Source organism: Marmota marmota, unplaced genomic scaffold (assembly GCF_001458135.2).
Source record: "Marmota marmota marmota unplaced genomic scaffold, marMar, whole genome shotgun sequence".
Classification (NCBI taxonomy): domain Eukaryota; kingdom Metazoa; phylum Chordata; class Mammalia; order Rodentia; family Sciuridae; genus Marmota; species Marmota marmota.
The window spans coordinates 9,135,425-9,153,178 of NW_025999991.1; the positions used below are offsets into that span (position 1 = coordinate 9,135,425).

Consider the following 17,754-nt stretch of genomic DNA (forward strand, 5'->3'; position numbering starts at 1 on the left):
GAGACCTTCCTTCCCGCTGTAGTTCGTCTGTGCTGAGGCGCGGAACTACCCTGGCCCCAGGCCCAGGCCCCGCGTGGGCTCCTGAGGCTGCTCCCAGCTCTGGAGTGGGTCGCCTCTTCCGCACAGAGGTAGGTGCAGAGGGGCTCACAGTGGACACTGCTCTCTGTCCTCTGGTTCCCACTGCGCAACCTGGTCTGAGTTAATTTCCATTTTGCTCCACACTAAGCCCTTAATCTTAATTACAAACCCTCTTTGTGTTGGGGTTTGTAAAACCTGACTGGGAAACAGTTTATTCAAGGCTATTTTAATGAAAACCATCTATCCAAGTGCAAATACTTCCAGAGAAGTAAGGAATAATTTCTTGTTTTGATTTATAAAATTTAAAGGGGGGGGGGAGGATGTAACGTTTTTCTCCAAACAAGGTTTTTGTGTTGCAGAAGCAGCCCACACATCCTCAGTGTGAGTCAGCAGCTGATCTTCCAGGGACAGTTGGAGAGGCTACAGCCTCTGGAGAGAGACGCAGGAGCCAGCCATCTCGCGAGCACACCATCTCCCGCCGCGGCCTTTCCTGCAGGATGTTCCAGCACTGTAAATGTCCATTCTCCCCCTCACCCTCCTCACTCCACGTGAGCACAGGACACAGAGGGCATCCCCAACCCCACGGGCTGTGTGTCTCAGGACACCTTTCCCGTGTGGTCACTTCCACCGCCAATCTCTCCCACCTCGCCATGATTCAGATGTTACTGAGCTCAGGAAGGACCCCACCCCTTTGGCCCTTTCTCCTTCACATTCCTGGAGAATCGCTGAACCTTCCTGGGCCTCCCCATGTCGCTCCCGCTTTGTACATGGTAATTGGCCAAGATTAGAAAATTCAGGTACATGAACCAATCATATTGCCATGGATATTTGGGGCATGTCTGCCCTGAGGATTTTCTAAGTGCATGGGATGGTGTGTCTCCTTGTCCTTTAATACCTGCTCATGTTTGTTAATGTCATCAGGGTAACACATCATATGTGATAATTTAAATACCCATCATTATCTCCAACAGTTGAAGACTAATTATTTTTATACTAGGAATTAAACTCAGGGGCACTCAACCACTGAGCCACATCCCAGACCTATTTTGTATTTTATTTAGAGGCAGGGTCTCACTGAGTTGCTTAGCTCCTTTTTGCTGAGGCTGGCTTTGAACTCACGATCCTCCTGTCTCAGCCTCCCGAGCCGCTGGGATTATAGGCATGTGTCACGGCACCCAACAACTGAAGACTACTTTACTGCACGGCTGTGCGTGATGACGTTAACTGAATCCCAACACCTGAACACTGAAGTTCTTCCAAGACCCTCTCCTTGAACAATCCCTGAAAGCTCTGGACACATATTAAGTGTTGCTTATTGTTTTTCTTCCTTTGCAAAACAGTTTTATGTCCTGCAACCTGCTTCTCACACTTAAAAAATATGTCATAAAAGACCTTCCAGAGAATTCTTTTAACAGTGTACAATATTCTATAGTATAATACACTCTCTTGGTGCAACCTTTTTCTTGAGGATACTCTGGCTACTTCCTGGTGTTTGCCACACAAGGGTTGATGCACATGGGTGCCCATCCACGTGTGCACTTCCATAGCATGAGTGGATGTGGGGTGCTGGGTGAACGGCAGGATTGCACTGCCAGTGGATTTGCAGAGACACCTGTGGAGGTGTGCACCCAGCATGGGGATCCAAGCTGCTCTGCCAGTTCTCAGGGACACTTGGTCGGACACACAAACCCCTCGTGTGCAGCATACAGACAAAGCAAGGAGTGCTCAGAGAAGGAGGAGGACTTGCTCAAGGTCACACAGCTAAACATTTCAGAGTCAGAGCTGGGGCCAGCACTCCTGAGCCTCAAGGGGACATGTCCCAGAACAATGAGCCTTCTGCTGGGGTGGGAGGTCACTACAGGGACAGAAAGTGAGCTATTGCTGACAGCCACCACCTGACACCCAGTAGCTTGGAATAACTTCCATGGTCAGGTCCATGTGGCAGTGCAGGCTGGCCTCTGCCGGGGGAGCTTCTGGTCGGAGCTAGGTCCACTCACCTCTGTGTGGCCCGCTGGGTGCTCCACCTCTCTCCTCCTCAAGGACCCAAGAGAGAGGAAGCAGAGCGACCTCCCCACAGAGGTGCACACCCTGCCCCTGTCACTTCAGCATGGTCCGCAGCAGAGAGCAAGGTGGCCCCAGACCCAAAGGGCCAGAAGGGGACGGCCTCTTTCTGCAGGAGGAGTGCCCAGGTCGGGAAGAGGCGGAGCCTTCTGCCTGCCAGCAGTGCCTGTGTGTGCAGTGGGTATTTTTCCCAGTTTCCAAAAAATTGCTTTTGTAGTGTGTTCACCAGGCTGTTGGGAAAATCACGGCTGTGTATGAGCATAAAGAAAGTGACATTTGTACAGAAACCTCCCAAACCTCTCTCAAGATGCCCGAGGTACGCTTGGGGCACCACTCTATCGGGTCAGGTCTCTCTTTATTTTTAAAAGTAGAGTCTTCAGATAAGGAAATTAATCTCTATGGCCACTTTATTCCCATTATTTGTAACACCTTATATGGAGTTGCTGATTTATCTCCCCTTTATTGCTCTGCTTGTGAGCGCTGCAGCTATACAGGACACTACTGGGGGCTTTGTTTCTTTTTCCTCTTGGCATGTCTGTGACTTTCCATCTCCCACAACAAGCAAGCCGAGAGCAGGGCGGTGCAGGTCAGGAAAACGGCAGCCATAAATAAAGCTCAGCGCGGTGGTCCCTTCATGTGGCCCTGCAGAGGAGGGCAGGTGGGGCCCAGGCCAGGGCAGGAGGGGCGCCCCCAGCCCTGCAGGATGTCCCTGTGGCTGGGGTGGAATGACCGACCTCCATGTCTAGAAGCTGGCATGGATTGGGGACATGGGCTGAGGACAAGCAAGACGGCTCTTTCCTGATTCTGCAGCTTGGTACAGAAAGGACCTTGGTGAGCACGGGGGTGTCAGCTAAGGCGGTCCTGGAAGGAAGGGGAGGCCCGCTGCGGCCTGCCTGAGGGTGGCCACTCCCTCTGCACCGCAGCACCTGCCGACACACCGCTGAGCCAGGCGAGGAGCCCCAGGAAGCAGGAGCCGAGCCCTCTGGAGCTTCCAGGCCAAGAGCACAAGCTCTGAGTCTGCAGAGGAACTCTGCTTCCGTGGAAGGCTTCGCAGCCGGCTGCCAGGACTCCCTGACCCAGGAGACAGGACACCAGGGAGGGGCCTGTGTCCTCTCAGGTAGGGAGGAAGCAGGTCAGTGATCTGTTTCCATGGTGACTGTTATGAAATAAGACAAACTGACACTGATTTATTCTCCTCAAGCTCTTTAAAATTCCACTTTAATTTGAGTTGGTTCTTTACTAAAGCAAAACCAAGTTTTCTCTCACAATAATTAGCATTGGCCACCTGCAAATGAGCTTTTTAAAAAATAACGACACCAAAACCATCGGAATTCATGCCAGATCAGCTTGTGAGTATAAATCTGATGTGTATTTTACATACAGAATTTGTGTTCTGGATATTTGCAATTTAATCCTAATTCTTAAAGTAACATTAGTTCTTGCTTCACATGAGACTATGAGATATCTATGTGCTGCGGGTGACCTTTAAGCCACATCAGCAGGGCCTGTTTTATCAATGTGGACACTCAATCTGTCCTCCCGGGTGGAGCCCCCAGCTCCAGGTGTGGTCCATTTCATGGTGGTGATCACAGAACAGTGCAGTGGGCATGAGTCTCGCGGGATTCCCACTCCCCGTCTCAGGAGAAGGCCTGGGGATGTCCTACAGGGCGATGCACAGGAAATCAGAGCTACCATGCATTCTGGCTTAGCTCATAGAGAGGAGAAAGGCCCAGAGAAGCTTCTAGAAATCCTAAGGCCCCTGCTGGTTAAAGTGCAGCCTATCGGCTTGTTTCGGTATCTCTATGCCCAGGGCCCCCAGGGCTCCTCAGTCCTCCCTTCCCCACCTCGGGGGGGCTCCCCTGACAGTAGATCTCGCTCTCACCGGGAGGAAGCACCAAGGAGTCTCACCAAGGAGCTGGAGTTCCATTCCAGTCCTGCGCCGAGGCTTCCTGGAGGTCACTGGTGGTCTCTCGGCCACACCCACCACAGTTGCTGGGAGGATTGGGTGAGATATGTGAGCTCAGAACCTGCTGCTCTGAAGCCTTGCTCGCCCCCGGGGGTCACGCTCTGCATCCTGTGTTACAGAAAAATCCTCAAGAACAGAACATTTGAAACCGCTCTCAACACAGTCTCCATGACTTAAAACGGAAGTAAAGTGTCATCACTTATTCCTTTCAAAGCCTCTTTGGGGTCTGACTGGCGGCTGTGCGTGGTTGATGTAGGCGAGTCTGGATCGGTGTGCGCCAGCGAAGCCATCGCCTCGGTCCCTGCAGTGAGCGCGGTCCCCCAGGTCCCCCGGCCAGGCCAGCCTCCCCTGCTGTTTCATCGGCCACTCTGTGATGAGAACACTCGGCAACTTGTCCCTTCCACACACTGTCAGGACCCCAGTGCGGCACTGGGCTGGAGCTGTGTGGATGTCCAGGACTAGAGCTGACCTCTGGGCCCCTGCCCCCCACCTCTGCCTCGTGATGTGGCTGTTTGGACCTTGTCTCTGCGTACTGGGGCTTGTGTTTCTGGCTTCTTCACACTGCATCAAGACCTCAAGGTCCCAAGTGACCAAATTCTATTAGGCCTTTTAGACTAGGACAGAGCACAGGCATGGTGCACAGCTGTGGCCCGAAGGCCAACCTTGGTGGCTTCTTTCACCAGCACGATGAGCCACCCAGCAGCTGGTGTCAGCATCAGGACTGCTAGAGTTTTCATCAGCCACAGGACCCTGGGATCCTGGACCACCTCCTTGGCTGAGCTCTTAACCTCTGGGAGGCTGAGGCACGAGGATCACAAATTCCGGGCCAACCTCAGCAACTTAGTGAGAGCCTGTCTCAAAATAAAGAATTAAGAAGGTCTGGGGATGTGACTCAGTGGTAAAGCACCCTGGGTTCAGTCCCTGGTACCTAAAAAACAAAAACAAAACAACACCAAAAAAAAAAAATTCACCTCTATCAACGCAGCATCAGTTCTTAACCTTGTGGTGTGAAAATCAACTTTTTCTATTTGTTCCTGGGTAGTCATATGTGCAAGTCTGAGTGTGTGTGAAAGAAAATGTGTGTGTGTGTGTGTGAATCACAAGTGTGTTTATGTGTGGGAGTGTGCAAAGCTGTGTGACTTGAATGAGTGAGTGTATGTGAATGTGAGTGTGAGTGCCGGTGTGCACAGGGGGCAAGCCTGTGCCCCGAGTGTGGCTTGTAAGTGCATTGGTGAACCCAGCCTAACTCCAGCGTAAGATTGGGAGCCATCTCGTTACTGAGTCATGAAACGTTCATCTCTGTTTTACTGTAAAATACTGATTTCTATTTGGTCTGACCATGATTTGATGTTTTAAAAACTTGCTTGGGATTCCTGCTGTTGCCCGGCTCCTCCTGACCAGATAACCGCCCTCCCTGAAATCCCAGCTGCTCCTCGTTAAGTCTGAGATGGAATCCGAGTCTGCTCCCTACCTTGAGATGTTAAGCCATGCAGATCACAAACCTCATCTGCCCTTGCCTTACCCGTGCCAGAGCCCTGACAGCTGTGGGCTCCCAAGACACCCCCGTTCTGTAACCTTTGGGCTGTGAAAACTTCCCTGTGATCAGATCAGCTGCTGACCTCCTGGTAGGCAGCCGCTGGCCAGCTCTCTCGTGTGTACACAATCTAAGCTTGCTTTAATTTGATTTAAATTGGAGTCAGGGGTCTTTTCTTTGCATCGTGGTCCAACAGTGTGAGTGTACAAATGTGTTTAAACACATGTATGTGGATAAGTGTGCACAAAAGCAGATGAAGGCTGAGTGCCTGACTGTGTGTGTGTGTGTGTGTGCCCAAGTGTGTGTGAGCACCTGAGTGTGTGGCTGCGCGTCCCTGACTGTGAGGATGTGAGCACGCCCACGTGCTCTGAGGCCGTGAGATGCACATGGGCGGCGGGTTGATGGGTCTCTTGGGCTGCAGGGAGCCCTGCGGTGGGTCTTCTTTGCCCGTGTCTCCTCTGGCACTGCCTGCCTCTCGGCCTCTTGGCATGTTGGCCTTTCCTGACACCTTACAGGCACATTGGTGGGAGACCAGGAAAGGGGGTTTGGGAGTGCGAAGGGAGGCGGGGCTTTCTGGCTAGAGCGAGCCACACCTGCTCTGCTCCAGGCCGGCCTCCACCTGCCAGTGCCCAGTGTGCTGTGTCACGGATGCCTGCTCCTGTGCCTGAGCAGTAAGCGCTTTCCCCCAGCAACCCAACAAAAGCCCCTGGAGCTGGCCCATCAGGAGGAGGAGTCCACACACGGAGGACCCTGGCCCACAGCTGAAGCTGGTCCCCACGTTGAGAACCAAGACCGTCCACCGCCTGGGGCTGGCGCTCCCTCCCCACTTCCTGCAGTGGCACAGAGGGAGGCACTGGCTTTGTTCCCTTGGAATGGCTCTGCGTGCAGTGTGGCCCCACTCTGCAGGGACAGCCCCTGCACGCTCACTGTGGGCCCATCTGTGGGCTGGGCATTGCCTACGTGAATCCAGGTCCTGGTGCCTCAGGGCTGGACGAAGCCTGGCAGTTCTGGTGACATCCCAGGCACAGCAAATGCTAAGTGGCTACACACAGCAACTTGTCGCTTCTCGTGCTATGTCAAATCTCTTACTAAAAAATCTCTATCAGAGAGTGAACTACTCATAAGGGAAGCCAAAGGAGGGAGCCTGAGAACCGGAACGGATGACTGGGGAGAATGTGTCGCTCCTGTGGACAAAAGGCCTGCGTGGAGCCAGTGCAGAGTTCCTTTCCTGCTTAATTTTTTTACTAAGTTGGTTATAAATTTTGGAATTTTGTTATACAGCATTACAGACACCCATGAACATACTAAGAATCATAACATGACCCTACACATCCACCCCCTAGCTTGAAAGAAATCAAAGCCGGCTCCCTCGGCCTCCCCGCAGCCCCCCTCCGACCCAGCTGACCCAGGTGGGAGCTCAGGCTGCCTACCTGCCACCTCTAGTGCTTTACGATACAGCCATGTGGCCACACGACAAATCGGGTTTTGTATATTTCAAATTTCTGTGTGGCTGATAGCATGCGTGGTTTTGCTTTGCAGATGGCTTCAATGTGGCTGTCCTGGAGCCAAGGCCACCCTCGCCCTCACAGGTGAATGGCCATCGCAACGACGCAACACGACCTCTCGTTCTCCTCTTCAGAGCACCTAAATCATTATTTAGATGAAATTCTATTTCCAACCTGGTTTTGCTTCCATTTTCCCTATTCCTCACAGAGACTTCTTCAGAAGAGACTCAGCTTCTAAGATATGCAAAGTTAATTAAAACAAAACCTGTTTTCCCAGGTATGAAGCTGATACATGTCCATTTTGAACTAACTTCACATAAGTTCTATTCTCCGCCTGGGGTGACTGCTGGTGTCTCTCTTTCCAGTGCTTTCCCTGTACCTATATATTACTCTTGACTCGCATAAATCTCACGCTGCCAAAGAAACAATTTCCCTTGTCTTTAAAAATGCTCGAAAATACGGACTTTGGTGATTGTAAGGCATCCCCGGTGTGTTCCAATAGGTAAGGCCGTTTCCAAGTTTCACTCTTTCCCCCTCGACAGATGTCTAGCAAGTTCTTACAGAGTCCTGTAACTCTGGTGCTGTAGGCAAGGGCAGGTGCAGGGGCGCAGAGCAAGAGAGGCAAGCCCCCTCCCTCGCTGCTGTGCTGCTGTAACTGAATACCACAGCCTGACCTATGAGGCAGAGAGGTTTACTGCTCATGGCTGGGAGGTTCTGCATCTGGAAAGACACTTTTTGTTGAGGGACTCCCTGTGAGTCCCGAGGTGACTCAGGACATCGCATAGCACAGAAGACCCCAGCTCAGCTCAGTTCTCTGCTGTTCCTCTGAAGCCACAGCTCAGGATGGGGGCCTGCCTTCATGGCCTTATTTAAAAGGACCGACCTCCAAACATCACCCACGTCATTCCCCACAATGGGCTGAAATTTCAACATGTATTTTGGGGGGACACTCAGACCCCAGCAAAGCCTGAAACAAGACAGCTAGGTACCAGAGAGACAGACCCTCCTGGGTAGGGAAGCCCCTGGGAGAAGAGGATTGGAGGTCTGCGGTCAGGAGGCCGTGGTCAGGTGCCACACTGTGGTGCCACACTGTGGCTGGGGTTGGGCAGAGAGAGCAGGACGCAGGGTGGGTAAGCGTGAAGACAGAGGATGGTAGGCAAACCCAGGTGCCCCGCTTCAGTCCTCTCATTAGATGCCATCCCAAGTGCCGCAGCACCGGGTCCCGGGAAGGGAAGGAGTGGGCGCCTGCAGGATTCCCATGTGTTGAGGGGTGCAGTATCACCCGAGGTCCTGTTCTCACTACAAATGTGAGGACTGCTGAAGAACCCAGGGGGCTGGACACACAGCCAGCCTTGCTGGCCAAGCATCATGCCCCTGTTGTGCACCTGCTCAGGGGAGGGGCTGGGAAACCCGCAGGACCCTGTTCTCCTCCTTCTCCTCCCGGTCTCCTTCCTGAGTAGCTGGAGGTCCAGCTGCCATCACGCCCAACAAGAGACCATTTTTAATGTTTAATCACCTTTGCTATTTGAATCACACACATACATTTTTTAAAGAAAATATTTTTAGTTGTAGTTGCACATAATGACTTTACTTTTCTAATTTATTTTTTATGTGGTGCTGAGGATGGAACCCAGTGCCTCACACGTACTTGGCAAGCGCTCTACCACTGAGCCCAGCCCCAGCTCCACACATAAATATTTAGGGAAATGCTAAACAAGAACAAGGCAAGGAGGGCCGGGCCTGCAGGGGCCCCATGAATTCCCTGGGGGACAGGACAGGTTTTAGTAAATGGGGAGATACTTCATTAAATGAAGAGCCCACATTAAAAGAAATTCATTCTATCAAATCAATTTTTTTAATAAATGCATCAAAAAAAATGTAAAAGGGGTTATTCTGGACAAAAAGATTTTGGAGTTTTTTTTTTTGAAGAAATAATATTCAAGAATATCTAGGAAAATTACTAGAAAAAAGCCACTAAAATAATAACTATTTCTTCTGGGGGTGAGTGGGCCGGTGGGGTGAACAGGGGCTGGGGCTTCCCCGGGAGCCCCAGACTTTACCCGCCCTGTCTGGGCCTCTGGACAGCAGTGAGCAGCCAAGGGGCCACACTGGCCAGCTGTGGCACCAGCAGACGTAGGGGTGGGACGTGGGACAGCTGGAGTTTGTAAAAGAACCAAAGATAAAAATAACATTTTAAATCAGATGCATCGTAACACTGCAAGTAAGGTACAACCGTCTGGTGCAGCCTCAGAAGTTGACTCCAAGAACCGGAGAATTAAAAATGAACACGGGGGAGGCAGGGGTCACGCACAGGAGCGGAGCCGCAGGAGGGTGGGCGTCCATGGTGGCCACATGAGGGACGCCCAGCGGGCCATGTCGTCTGACTCCCCAGAACAGCTTCCACGCCTGGGGAGGCAGGAGCCGAGCAGGCCTGTGCCGCGACTCTCATCTGGGCTCCCAGTCAGCGGGTGCCACCCCACCCTGGGGGCCATTGTCCTGACAGCCATGACTCCAGGGCCCACTCATGCTTCCTGCTTCCTCTGGCCAGGACAGAGGGGCGCATCCCTAATCCCTTCACACCCACCCTGTTCTCTGGTGCTGGGGCTTTCCAGGGTGCTGGGGGACCGGCACCAGCCGGGGAAGGGTCTGTATGTCCAGCAGGAGGTGGGCTGGGAGGAAGTGTCCTGGGTGTGTGACCTGCCGCGTGCTCGTGGTGGGGTAGCGCCCACGCTGAGGTCGAAACCTGCGTGCCCGCGAGTTGATGCACACCTGCCTGTGAGAGAGAAAGAGGGCTCGGGCGCGTGGTGTTCCACCCGCCACACACAGCAGGTACTGACCGAAGGCGGGCGAGTCACACATGTGGGCGTGTGGCCATCCTCATCACCGGAGCCACCTCCAAGGGGTGCCATCGGAAGTCAGGGTCTCCTCTAGGGAAGGAGGCTGTGGTGTAGAGGCAGCCAAACAAAATTGACACTCGGGGCTGAGAGGGGCTGGCGGTCACCCCCGGGGCTCGGCATTCCCTTCTGGATGGTGTGTGGCTAATATTGGCCTCTAGCTCCATCAAACGCTCTTAAAAACAAAGTAGAAGTTTGGGTTCTAGTCAAATTTGTAGGGCTTCTAGACCTTTCTGTTTCTAGGAGAATTGCTCGTTTCCTCCCCTCTCGTCTCTGGGGCGGTGGGGACAGAACTGAGGCCAAAACACCAGGGATTTTGTGTCCTGGCACCTTTCTGGGTGAGAAGTGTTCCTTTTCTTTGCAGTTACTTTTCCTTTTATAATAAAAGATAAACAACACCTTCCCAAACCTCACACCCCCATGGAGTCCCACTCCAGAGATGGCTCAGTGCTGTGACACGGGGCTGGAAGCTGGCTGGTTCCGGAGGGCACCCCAGCACCTCCGGGGTCATGTGTTCCCTGCACTGTGCAATGTGCCGTCCCCAGGTGAGGTCCCCTTGTGTAGTGCCGTTTCTGCAGCTAAGCCAAAGCTCCCCTGCTGCACTTGTGCAGAACTTTATCAAAGAGGCCTCGCCTGAGAGCAATAAATTTTGTCTCTTGTTCCAAATGACATTTGCAACTTAAAAAGACAGGAAGTGAAGTTATTTACAGCTTCTAAGGACAGAATGGGGCCAACTCTGTAATGAGGAGATTCTGTAATAACCACATGCAGGTGCAGGTGCGCACACCCTCCACGCCTGCCTCGGGCCAGGACCCGCCCAGGGAGCTCATTTGGCAAATGGGGCTGCGAGGTGGAGAGCGCTGGTCAGCACACGTGGGGCAACACATGACGTTACTCCAAGCAATACACATAACCCAGAAACAGGATTCTGTGCGGAGACGGCGGAGGGAGCTGAAGACCTCACCTGCCACCCACAAGGCTGAGCCCGGCGAGGACATGCCAGTCTCACCACACCCCTCGCTCAAGCCCAGGTGGCCCCCTGATGTGCCTCCTGTCCGAAATGGAGCTCCGTGTTCTCTAAGCCTCTCTGGCCGCGACCTCTGGAGTTTCCTGATTAAAGACACGTTCCTCCGAGCTCCAGAAATCCCACGAGGGAGGGTGGGACAGCCTTCTCCAGCTCTAGCTGGTGCACAGGGGCTCGCTGTGCTGCTCCGGAAGCAGCCGTGTGCCTGGAAGGTGGAGCCCTGGCGGGCATTTCCAGAGCTTTTTGTGTGCTCCCAGAGGTAACAAGATAGAAAGTCACAGCAAGGCTCGCCCAACGTCTGGGGCGCAGGGCAGACCCAAAGGAAAGCCACAGAGAGCCCACCGGCCCCTCCCCTTTCTCAGCTGTTTTCACTTGGTGCCACTTACCCCAGCTGCACCCCAGCCAGGGACTCTATCCTGCACTTTCAGACCAAATCCCAAGGGGTTCAAACTCAATGACTTCTTGAGGTCCCTTGTCTTTCCTTCTTGCAATCTTTCATCTCTATGTGGGCAGCTGGTAGGAGAGGGGGTGGGGATAGTTCTCACTAAGTGTGAGTGATGCATGTCCCCGTGGCCCGTGGCCCCTGGCCCAGGGCTCTCTGCTGGTAAAACAGAGCCTGTGGTCCAAGTGGGTTCAGATCAGGGCTCCCTTACCTAGAGATCACGAGTGTCTGGGAATAGAGCAGGCAAGTGGGGCCAGGTGGCTACTTTATTTGGCCAGGCCCCATCTCCGATGCTTGGCAATGATATGGAAATACAATTCTCTAGAGCTGTACTTTCCAGACTTTCAATGATGCATCCCTATTGGATTAAAAAAAAAATCCAGCCAAATCATTGATTTTCTGTTTATATATGCACCACTGCTGTACTAATATACTTTGTTTACTACAGACGCACATATTTTAAAGTGTGTGATAAAAATAAGCAATCTTTTAAAACTATTTTATCTTAGTTTAAAAATGTTTTTGCTCTGATTCCAACTTGTTTTGTGTGCCAGCAATTAGACTGCATATTCTTCTCACAAGCAAATTCAAGTCCACCAACTACTAGGGGAGCCAAGGGCATCCTGCCCCTGCCCTGGGGTGCCTGCTCTCTGCAGGGGCCTGCTCACCCGATGGGCGCACAGGGCAGGGGCCCCTGCACCATGAGTGAAGGTGACAGTAATGCAGTGTCTCCTCTTGAGCCCCAGCTACTCCTGTAGGCTGCGATCGCAGTGCAAGGGCAACATTGAAAGCAGGGGTGTCAAGGGGCCAGGTTTTGTGCAATGGGACTTTTACAATTCCTGACAGTAAATTTCTGAAGGGAATAAAACTTTAAAATATATATGTGCAAAAATCTCTCAAAGCCAAAAACACTACTTGTCAATTTTTACACATTTATGACCCTGGAGACACAGGGACAGGCCCTGCCAGGGCCCTGGGTGGGGAACCCTATGTGACCCATCACTCCTCAGGCAGAACCCATCTGCCCCTTGGCTGGGAGGCAGAGTGGCATGGACCCTTAAGACACTACTTCTGCAATAAGTTGCTCAGTGAGCTAGACCATGCCTCTCCCGGGCTCAGGGTCCTTGCTCTCAGGAGGGCTGTGAGTGGTCCTATAGCATGGAGAGCTCCAGGGCTGGCTGCAGGAGATCAGGCTGGGAGGTGCAGGAGATCAGGGATGGGAGGTGCAGGAGATCAGGGCTGGAGGTGCAGGAGATCAGGGCTGGAGGTGCAGGAGATCAGGGCTGGAGGTGCAGGAGATCAGGGCTGGAGGTGCAGGAGATCAGGGCTGGAGGTGCAGGAGATCAGGGCTGGAGGTGCAGGAGATCAGGGCTGGAGGTGCAGGAGATCAGGGCTGGAGGTGCAGGAGATCAGGGCTGGAGGTGCAGGAGATCAGGGCTGGAGGTGCAGGAGATCAGGGCTGGAGGTGCAGGAGATCAGGGCTGGAGGTGCAGGAGATCAGGGCTGGAGGTGCAGGAGATCAGGGCTGGAGGTGCAGGAGATCAGGGCTGGAGGTGCAGGAGATCAGGGCTGGAGGTGCAGGAGATCAGGGCTGGAGGTGCAGGAGATCAGGGCTGGAGGTGCAGGAGATCAGGGCTGGAGGTGCAGGAGATCAGGGCTGGAGGTGCAGGAGATCAGGGCTGGAGGTGCAGGAGATCAGGGCTGGAGGTGCAGGAGATCAGGGCTGGAGGTGCAGGAGATCAGGGATGGGAGGTGCAGGAGATCAGGGCTGGAGGTGCAGGAGATCAGGGCTGGAGGTGCAGGAGATCAGCCTGGGAGGTGCAGGAGATCAGAGCTGGAGGTGCAGGAGATGAGCCTGGGTGGTGCAGGAGATCAGGCTGGGAGGTGCAGGAGATCAGGGATGGGAGGTGCAGGAGATTAGAGATGGGAGGTGCAGGAGATCAGGGCTGGAGGTGCAGGAGATCAGGACTGGGAGGTGAAGGAGATCAGCCTGGGAGGTGCAGGAGATCAGGGCTGGAGGTGCAGGAAATCAGGCGGGAGGTGCAGGAGATCAGGGCTGGAGGTGCAGGAGATCAGGCTGGAGGTGCAGGAGATTAGCCTGGGGAATGCAAGAGATCAGAGCTGGGAGGTGCTGGCGTCTGGAGGCCACTGTCAGTGGCTATTCTCACTTCCTGCCCCAGCTGCTCTCCTAGCAGTGTTCCGGCGCCAGGAGGAAGATGTATAACATTTCGGTAAGGAACAGTCTGGACTTACTAAAATAAGTCACACTGTCAGCTCCTGCCCAGCGAGGGGGGCCTAATTTCCCTGCTCCTTACAGGAGAGAAATTTGAGATGAAGCTGGTCTTGCAGAAATCCCAGCCATCTCCCTTTTAAGGAATTGTTTTTCATGGAAGATGACAAAAGAAAATAGGCTGTGGCCAATAGAGGACATTTATGGCCCTGCAAGCAGCGGAAGGCCAACAGTGGGGTGGGTTTGATGCAGGCAAGGCTCACCAAACGGTTCAGGTGCAGACTTAATGCGGCTGAGAGGGGAGAGCCCAGGAGAGATTCCGTCTTCAACAGTCACAAACCCATCGCTTCCCTCCCCCCTCCCTGGTGCTGGCTGCAGGCCTCCCAGGTCTTCCCATGTGGTTGGCATCTCTGCGAGGCCTCAGAATAACCTTGTACAAGGAGACTGACAGTTCCTCCAGGGACACCGAGGGCCAGCAGGCCTGTCCACACATGGACACGGGCCCCATCCACAGGTGGATGTGCCACCCCTTTTTGGCTCTGTCCTCCCTGGGACCGCAGTCTTTCCCAAGGGCAATCAGACAAGATAGTGGGTCCACAGATGCCAGGCCTCACTGCCCTCACAGTCCCACACAGAGCCTGGACTTTCCTAAAAGCAAATCTCAGGGGAGCCCTACGTCTTGGTACCTCCACCAGCAGACAGCACCCTTCCATTTTCCCCCAGAACAGGGCTGCAGAAAGTGGTGTGGCAGAGACCCCTACTAGGATTGGCAGACTAGGGTTGGCACCTCTTCCCATTGTCTGGGCTGGCCCGTTGAGGTCAGACAGAGGACCTGGAGGTTAGCCCGGGCATCCGCAGGTGAGATGGGCACCTGGAAGTCAGATGAACCACATAGTAGTGACAAGTTGGCCACAGCCCAGACCCCTTGGCCTAGGGCGGGTGCAACCCTGACCAAGAGCCCACTGGTCCTGGAGGACATTGCAAGTGCCTGGTGCGGGTAAGCGGGTGGGAGGCGGGGCATCAGCATGATGGAATCCTCTCCCTCCAGGCCTTCCCTGGGGATGAAGTGGGGGTGGCAGGAAGCGGGAGGTTCTGCCCTGTGGCTGACATCTAGCTGCAGCAGAGCCCACTTACTGGCAGTTTTTATTTCTATGGCTTCCAGGTACATGCAGTCGATGACAGTCTGAAAACATTACACGGAAAATTCCAGAAATTAACAAGTTAAAAGTTTTAAATTGTTTGCTGTTCTAGTGAGGAATGAGCATGAGGAAATCTCAGGCCATCCCATTCTGTCCCATCCTCTTTTGTACGGTGTATTGATCCATCCCGTATAGGTTACCTGCCCCTCCGTGGGCTGCAGCCTTGGTTATCTGATCATCTGGTGGTGTCACGAAGCTTGTGTTCATGTGACCCTGGTTTTACTGTATAATGATCCCAGAGAGAGTAGCAAGCCGGTGAAAGATAACAGAAATGAATAGCCAGGCTGTTCTGAGTCTAAAGTTGAGGGCAAACATGCTAGAAATGTTTTCCCATGCCAGTTAAACAGGAAGAGTTTTGAAGGAACCTTCCAATCGAATTTATGTTTAAAATGAACTTTAGAAAAGGTTAATATATGTTGAAAACTTGTTCAAATGACAGAACTCTACCTTTGACTTGGCTTAATCTAAAAATAGCTCCAAAGGAGCAGAGGCGACTTCCCTACCTCTGAGATCACTGGAACATCAGCTAATGGGCATGCTGTTGAACAGAAGGCTTGGAGAGGAAGGTTTCTATACTACATTTCCACAGACAGCAGACTGAAGCCCTAAGGTACAGGGCTGGGAGGCAGAAGAGCAAGTTAGACGTCTAGAGATCTACTACAGAAAGTGTGGGGTAGAGGCCAGTGCTTCTGACATTTAAAGACCAGGATGAGAACTCCTGTTGGGTGCAGGAGTGGAAAAGTCATGGCGACCGCTGGACTAGCACTGTCCTTCTGCATCCTTGGGGTACACCCCAAGCCTTCCTATAAGCATGGGCCAGGTCTGTCTGCATCCTGCCACTCCTGATGAGCTGACTGACTTTGACTAAATGACTTAGCTCTCCAAGTGTCAGCCTGCTGATCAATTCAGGGTGAAGTCTGTCCATGCATGTACAGACCCTGGTCCAGCCCTCCCCACAGCAGGTTTACCAAGGGCATCCCTGTCCTGGACCCTGGAGCCCAGAGCCTGTGGCTTATGCACCACTGCCATCTGGTGCTCACATCTCCAAATTACAACTCCAGGGTTTCTCCCTCCTGAATCCTCTATAGGGAAGGAAGCCTCTGAGCATCAGGGTAGGGTGGGAGGTGGGGTGATTTCAGGGTCTGCACTGTACTGCCTGGTTACTTTGAGATGTTTTGAATTCCCAGTATATTCGACCCACTCAAAATGGACGATCCAAAACGGGCCAAAGGCAAGATTCCCGGTGCTGCACTGCCTTCCATCTGGGGTACTCTGGCAAGCTCTTTCTGCAGATACCAAGGGTCTCAATGAACCACTTAATTGAGAGTTCTGCTTCCACCTCTGAACTCTGACCCTTGCCCTGGACAATTCAGAGGGAGCCTGGTTTGAGGAGCATCAGGAAAGACTACAACAGCCCCCCATTCCAGACAGCAGTCCTCCAGGCAAGGGGCACGGGGCTGTCTGCTTTCTAGCTGCATCTCACTTGCAGGTAAACCCTGCACTGGTGGCTGACTTCCCAGGCACCCCAGCCCACCCAGCACACACCCTACCTCTGCCTGGTTCTGTGTGGGGTCACCTAGGGAGGAGGTCAGGGCAGCAGGGGCTCCAGGTGAGTTCACCCTGGATGGAACCTACAGGCGGCCACTAAGGGAAACTGCCCCAAATGACCAGGTGTCTCCACCCAGCGCTCAGGTGTATGCAGGTGTGGGGTTGGAGAGCTGCAGGCCATTCTCTGCTCATCATTATGATTCACATTCAGAAAAGTCTGCCTGCAACCATCCTCCCAGAGCCCCCGAGGGGAGCAGGGCTCCTGCCTGAGGACCTGCCCAGGCCCCACATCCTCAGGCCCTGTCCTGGCCAAAGTGAAATGAGCAGTGACACTCACCAACATCCGTCTGGATGGTTTCTGGTGGGCCCAGGAGTTCCTTGGTGGTCCAGACGTGCAGACTCTGAGAGCAGTGGGGGTGCTGGGCTCCAGAGGGCCCTTGTCAGTCATCTCAGAAATGTTGTGTCCAGCCCCTGGGTCTGGATCCAGGTCAGGAGGGTGCAGGGGAGGCCTTGGGGAATCCCAGTTGCTCTGGATTAGCAGAGTTGCTGGACCCTGCAACAGAATTATGGGCTGACCTGGCTCACCAGTTCTCTCCAACTCCTCACCCTCCCACAGTCCATATTTTCTTCCAAGAACACCTTCCTGTCTCAGAAGACCATGGCCGGGAAGACAGCAGACCAACATGCCCATCAGGTGTGGATCAGCAAGGCCCAGGGATGACCAGATGAGCCCCACGGGTGGGTAGTCAGGCAGCCTGTGTCGCAGGAGCAAAAAACCTTCCTCTATGCAGATCTAACTGGCTTAGGGAAGTGCCAAGACCTGAGCTTGGACCATGAGTCTCCCCTTGACTTCTCCTTCCAGCCATAAAAACAGTGAGGTTTTCCCATCTTAACCCCAGTCCTTTTTATTTGGCTTTTCCATCAGTGGATTTAGGATTAGCATTCGGGGCTGAGGGATGTGATATAAAACTATCTGCTATCACTTAGTAGCTCTGGGACCCAGAAAAAATTACCTGCTACCCTGGGCAAAACCATGCTCAATAGTAGAAACATAATCCCAGCACCTCCTAGGACACTGCAGGGACACAGGGTAGCACTGTCCTCCTGTGCAGACACAGTCCCAGCACCTCCTAGGACACTGCAGGGACACAGGGGGCACTGTCCTCCTGTGCAGACACAGTCCACCACCTCCTAGGACTCTGCAGGGACACAGGGTGGCACTGTCCTCCTGTGCAGACACAGTCCAGCACCTCCTAGGACACTGCAGGGACAC

General features: G+C 53.4%; 2 long non-coding RNA genes across 2 annotated transcripts in view; one reads left to right on the forward strand and one right to left on the reverse strand.

Annotated features, from left to right (window-relative positions):
* Positions 1-3,141: 3,141 nt before the first annotated feature.
* LOC125617859 lies at positions 3,142-7,424 on the forward strand. Its single transcript, XR_007348975.1, has 2 exons — positions 3,142-3,256; positions 7,179-7,424. It is a non-coding gene; the product is annotated as an uncharacterized LOC125617859 (long non-coding RNA).
* The window catches only part of LOC107153978, a 73,563-nt gene continuing 59,064 nt past the window's right edge, over positions 3,256-17,754 (reverse strand). Inside the window, exons 6-7 of the long non-coding RNA XR_007348972.1 lie at positions 16,819-17,034; positions 3,256-4,213 (exon numbers count right to left, since the gene is read on the reverse strand). This is a non-coding gene — a long non-coding RNA (uncharacterized LOC107153978). The remainder of the gene's footprint in view (positions 4,214-16,818; positions 17,035-17,754) is intronic.